We start from the raw sequence: 6,000 nt of genomic DNA on the forward strand, positions 1-6,000 counted from the left end.
GTAGCAGCAGCCATGACTACTACACCCCTTCTCAAAAACCATCACCGAAAAAGAATTTGGTTTGGAACTATCTAAGGTATCAGTCATGGCATCCACAAGCAAGCTTCCAAATTCAGCAACTTACCCTAAGAAAGTCAGTGCTATAAGCTAGAAGAATGTCACAGTGCTGAACAAATGTTCTCTAGTCGTTCTGCAAGAAATCACAATGAATGCTAAAGTCATTGATAGTTTGAGGTTGAATGGTTGTTTATCGGTTTGATGGAGGCATTTCATCATGCATCTTAGCCAAATTATACATTATCATTGTTCCAGCTTAAGGCATAACTCATGTGGGAGATGAATAATTCAATACCTTCTTAATTATGTACCCAAAAATATAGTAAGTTTTGTGTGTTGAAAATATTGAATACTTTCTTGGATGCTGCTAAGACAAATAAAAATGGATCCAACAACTTTTGGCTTTTTTAGCAACATTAAGAAACGTGCAAGTGCCAAGATTTTCAGTGACCAATTTTTGATGCGGCAACAACATGTTAAAGGAACATAATCCAAATCAGGTAATTAACCAAGGTCCACAAACCCTTGTTGTAACATGTTCTAGGAGGAACAAAAATCAGAGTGATCAGAATGGTATTCATGAATTATAACTGATAAGTAATTAAAGAGTGAATTCCCAACATCAATCAGGTACAATAATTGATCAGAACCATATCTTTCTGCTTTCCTCAAACTAAATCCAACGTTCCTTCATTTTTTTTTAAATATTGAAACTAAATCTTGTACAAACAGAGTGAGTATGTACAAACTAATCTTAACAAAGCAACACCTGAGTAACAATCATAGCAGCCGCAACTTCTAAAGACTTCCTCAGATCAATCAAATTGCACACTGAGTGTTATTAGTCCTGCTTGTACCACGTCCAGCAGCCCAGCCAAGTCTGATCAGTCCTGCTTGTATCACGTCCAGTAGCCCAGCAAACCTCTATGCCTTCTGGTCACTCCTTGCTGCCTTCATCACAATCCCAATTTTCATTCACCACCATGTGTCAACAACCTCTTACTCATTTCCAACTTCAGCATAATTTGATCCATTTGTGTTTCCATTATTAAAATGTTTCAAACATGTTCCCATTAATTAAGGATCTGCAAATGTCAGTCATATTATATTGAGAGAAGTCACAATTTAGAAATTATACTACAATACTTTATGCAATAAAGAAAATAAACTGCAAATTCTACCTTATTCTATTTAGAGAGAGAGAGAGAGAGAGAAACACTGTAAGTATTTAATAGCCTAGAGAATGGATAAAGGAAGTCAAGTGCAAGTTCTAGAAAAAAGCTGCTGCTTAATTTCAAACACGTCATGCAAGGTTGAAGAGCTAGGGCATTACCATTGCCCAAATCTTAAAGATGATTTTTTTATTGAAGATGATTTTCATAATAAAAGATCATGAAGGGTAAGACTTTGGCTAAAATTCAAGGTCTCAGTATTCAAACATCAAGAATTGTTTTGATTTTTCAATCATATGATAATCAGTTTTACTTCATGGTTCAACACCTAAACAACTATAAAATTTTACACAACAAATTCCTATTGTTTTTCAAAGCAAGGTTGAAGAGGGCCATTGCTCCAACTTCCTGAGCCATCAAATTTCCTTCATGCACAACTGATTGTAAAACTGCAAAAGGGCTTCAACAAACTCATTAGCTCCCATAAAAATTCAGGCTTCCAGCTCATCCCTCAGCAACAGCCTTTTCTATTCCACCACTTCACTTTTCTAATCATAGAAAAAAGTAGAAACTTTTGGTAGTTTACTGCTAATGTCCAGTGTTGTAAAAATTGGTCTGAATTATTCAGAATCAATGTTTAAAGATTGGAGCAATCATTTATGATTTGCAATTAATTATCTTTCATGTTAGAACCTGCAGAAATAGTACTGAAATACCAACAAAAAGTAAAGACAAAATGACATCCACCAAACCATCATGCACTTCAGGATAGTCTTTCAAGTAAACATTATGCCATCAAAACATATATATAACACTAATGTACTGTAGCTGAAGACAGTGAAGAGAACAATATCGAAATACATTGAGAGGCTACACTGTTAGGCATTGAGAATACACCAATTCATTGAAGATTTGCAGTCTAATGTCTACTGGAAGAATTGAAAAGGATTTATATTTGAGAAAATCACATTAAAACTTTTAATATGAGGGGAAAGTACTGAATGGAAACACATTAATTTAAAATAATCATCTGTTTTGTATCAGTTAGATGTCTCAACTCATCAACTTACTTGTCCATGAGAGGAAGCAAAACACACGAAAGCCAAGAACCCCAAAAGAAGAGTGACTCTTGAACATGCATGGATTGTTGGCAAACCAAAATTAAGATTGAACATGAATTATATTAACCGTTGAAGGAAAATAAAGATATTACATATCGACAAATGACGTGGATACCTGAGAAGGAGAGGGTAGTGTGTGAGCACCTCACTTTTCAGAGTCAGTACTCAATAAGTCATTTGACATTGAAAAACCTGTCAAAAAATACAAATTCATGGTTAGCTTATAAGCTTCATTAGTGGGTAAGAAAATACTTGGAATATTAAGCATTAACATTCAACACATGATGATAAATATTTAAATCATAACAGAGCTAAAGATGAAGGGCATTTGAAATAAAAAAAAATTACTGCTATTTTCTTTGATAAAGAAAGAAAATTTATCTAATTGTTAAACCAAACATACGATTAGCACCATTAAAATGATCAAACATTTGACTAAAGGTCTGTTGTTCTAAACAACTGAATAAGGTAGTGATGTTCATAAGCCACTATTAATTACCATTCATTGATTATTATTTTACGAATAAATACTCCAGATTACTGAAAAAATAAAGTATTAAATGCTTTTCGTGTTCTAATGATATTAAATGCTTAGAAGTTGTCATTTAATACATTTTATTTCAGTCCTGTATCACTCAACTCAAACTATAAGCAAACACATAGAGATAAAGCACTCTAATGGCTTGATATATTTACTACTTGGCACGGGCTACAAATTCTAGTATTTATCATGATAACTGCAATGGAAAAGGCTGTTTTATCAATAGTAGCTATTAAAATTTGTAAGTCAAAAAAGAATTGCTCACATACCTGCTGAAGTCTCAAAGCAACTTTCTGGTACTCTTCGTTCATCTCTGTGAAGTAATTTTCTTTTATGGTTTGGATCTGTAGGTTGAAATAAGCAGAATCAAATAATCAAAACATTAGTAACCTCGAGACTTCTCATGATTTAATCTGTAGGTTGAAATCGGTAGAATCAATTATCAAATAATCAAAACATTAGTCACCATGAGACCCCTCACGCAAGGCATTTGTATCACCGTTGCATCAACACTTTCAACACTTTTGGAGGAAATAAAAAAGGTTCTTTTTCTTTTTTTAACCTTTTGTTGGGTATCATAAATTGCAAGTTTCACTTCCATTCTCAAATTTAGATGTCTAAACAATAGTACCAACTTGCATTGAAGAAATCCCATTTATATCACTATAGCATTTGATTAATAATTACAGAGTCTTTAAACTGCAGAATGGCACTAAATAAAAGAGGATAAAAAATTAGTAATGAAAGAAGTTCCTTCCGATATAGAACTCAATTTATTTCATTGTAATAAATAAGCAGTTTCAACAGTAGAGTAATGTTATGCTCAGAAGGATGAATAAAAGATTCCAGTCCAATGGGTATATTTAGAAAGAAAAAAATTATATCATGATTTTTCCTCAAAGACTAATTAAGATTTCACATTCTTGTTAATTAATATTTTCACCATAAAAGTCATCATATAACTCTTATTTAATTTACATCACAGTTTGCTTTATCAATATCTGTTGTCATAGCAAAACTATATAGTAAGGAAATAAAAGTAAATAGCACAGTACCTTTTGGTACACTTCTTCTTGCCAATCAGCCCCACTTGGTTGTGCAATCTGTGCTGTAGAATCCAAAGAAGCTACAATAGGTATGATATGAAACAAACATAAGAATGCATGAGTGTGATAGCAGGCCAGTAATGAAAAGGACCAACACTATGTGCAAACAGCAGAGGATACCACCCCACTATCTATAGTTATTTAGAAGTAGGGAATACTTAGTGGGGGTGGGGGGGGAGAAAAATATTGGTGTTCATTAGTTAGTTGAGAAAGGGTCAGGGTCTCTAGAATATTCTGAGGAATGGTCAGTTTATGTATCATCTTCTACCAACAAACCCAACCTCCACCTCCCAACCCCCCTCCCCCCTGGACCAAAGAAAGGACCATTACAGCACAGTGAAGGATCCAAGGACACCTCTGCCTCACAACAGAGTAATTCTCCTCGCAACAACCATTTTAAGTTTATTAAATAATGTCCAAAGTTTTTTGGGGGTGGTGGATGATTCACACTGACTTGGTAACAGTTACACAAGTTCAACATGGAATCTTATAACTTTGTAATACTAAGAGAATGGATTTCATATTGATGTGTTGACAAAGAAGCTGATCCTATTACAAAACTACACAGACTACAATTACTCATGATGTGGATAATATCATGACACACCTCACATGAAGTAAACACATGCTACATTTTCCGTGTAGAACCTGAAAGTCAAATCAAGGCTATGCCCATTCTCATTTAGAATCTTAAAATCACACATTTCATCTTATGAAAAAAAAATCTCAAACACAGTTCATAAGTTTATTGCTCGTACTTGTTGTTCCTAATTCCCTAATTCCCACCTAGCTAATTTACGATTTCAAACTGCACACATTCCTAAAGTCAAACACCAGTGTAAACTAATGAGGTTCAAATAATTACACTTGATAGTTATTTTAGAAAGTTTAACTTGACTATTTCACTCTAAGGGACTATGCTCTGTCAATTCCTGTCGTGTGTTAGTGTGATTCCTCACACTAACATCTAATAAGAGAATTCTTTCCTAAACCATCAAATCCAACCCCATTAACTGATATCAGTATTAAAATAACCCATTTTGGGTGATGAATCACAATTACATATAAAAACCTTTGGTATAATCAAAATCATATGAAAAACATGTATATTGAATAATTGAGAAAATTCTACATGATTAAAGATTGTAAAATACAAAAAAATAATAAATAATTGAGGACATGACACAAATATCTTGCAGAGGTAAATTCGTGAGCTGGATATGTTGTTTGCTCACTAAGCCGACATATCCAATAATTTAGGGTACATGAATTTCATTATATGATCAACAAATAATCACCACCACCAGGCCAAAGGCAAGAAACACACACTATAAAATTTCTCCAAACATGATTTTAAAAAGAAAAGAATCATTATACTATTTCAATGTTCCTGATTGCCTTGATAGATAAGAGGTAAGAACAATTCTATTACACATATACATATATATTGATCTGCACTCAAGATTAATTTAACACTTGAAGTGCAACATAGAAAATATTCTACCACTGCTCAACAACTTGAATAAGCAAACTGCTGCACTTTGGCAAAACTTGTGAAGGGGAAGGATAAATTGAACTGACCTCTCAACTTTGAAGCCATCTCAGAAAGGGACATTCAAATCATGAGCTGAATTTGATTGGCATGAGATTTTCAGTGGGAGGCAAGTGGGCAGAGCAGATGTGGAGAGCAATGAAGTCCAAATGGATGCATCACAACACTTGACACCACTTATATACAAATCAGTGTTGAGGACTTAATGGGGTTGACACGGGAACTCATATCTCCCAATAAGAACAGGACAGTGGACTCAAATACACACAATACACACAACAACAGTGAACTGATCAAAGTATGAACTGATCAAAGTATGAGCAGTTATATTTATAGACAGGAACTGCAAGCTGTGGCCAGCCAAATTACAACTGTAAATGACTAAGAAAATGGATTATAGCGAATAGATGATAGCATATGGGGTAGAGCAGGGCCAAACAGACTGTAAAGC

At 34.0% G+C, this 6,000-nt stretch overlaps 1 long non-coding RNA gene across 1 annotated transcript; it reads right to left on the reverse strand.

Annotated features, from left to right (window-relative positions):
• Positions 1–1,939: 1,939 nt before the first annotated feature.
• Positions 1,940–4,367, reverse strand: LOC130742929 (uncharacterized). The gene is made up of 3 exons (XR_009021303.1): positions 3,947–4,367; positions 3,161–3,235; positions 1,940–2,542 (listed from the first exon to the last, which is right to left on the reverse strand). It is a non-coding gene; the product is annotated as an uncharacterized LOC130742929 (long non-coding RNA).
• Between the last annotated feature and the right edge of the window lie 1,633 nt (positions 4,368–6,000).

The sequence above is a fragment of the Lotus japonicus genome, chromosome 3 (genome assembly GCF_012489685.1).
Source record: "Lotus japonicus ecotype B-129 chromosome 3, LjGifu_v1.2".
Taxonomy (NCBI): Eukaryota; Viridiplantae; Streptophyta; class Magnoliopsida; order Fabales; family Fabaceae; genus Lotus; species Lotus japonicus.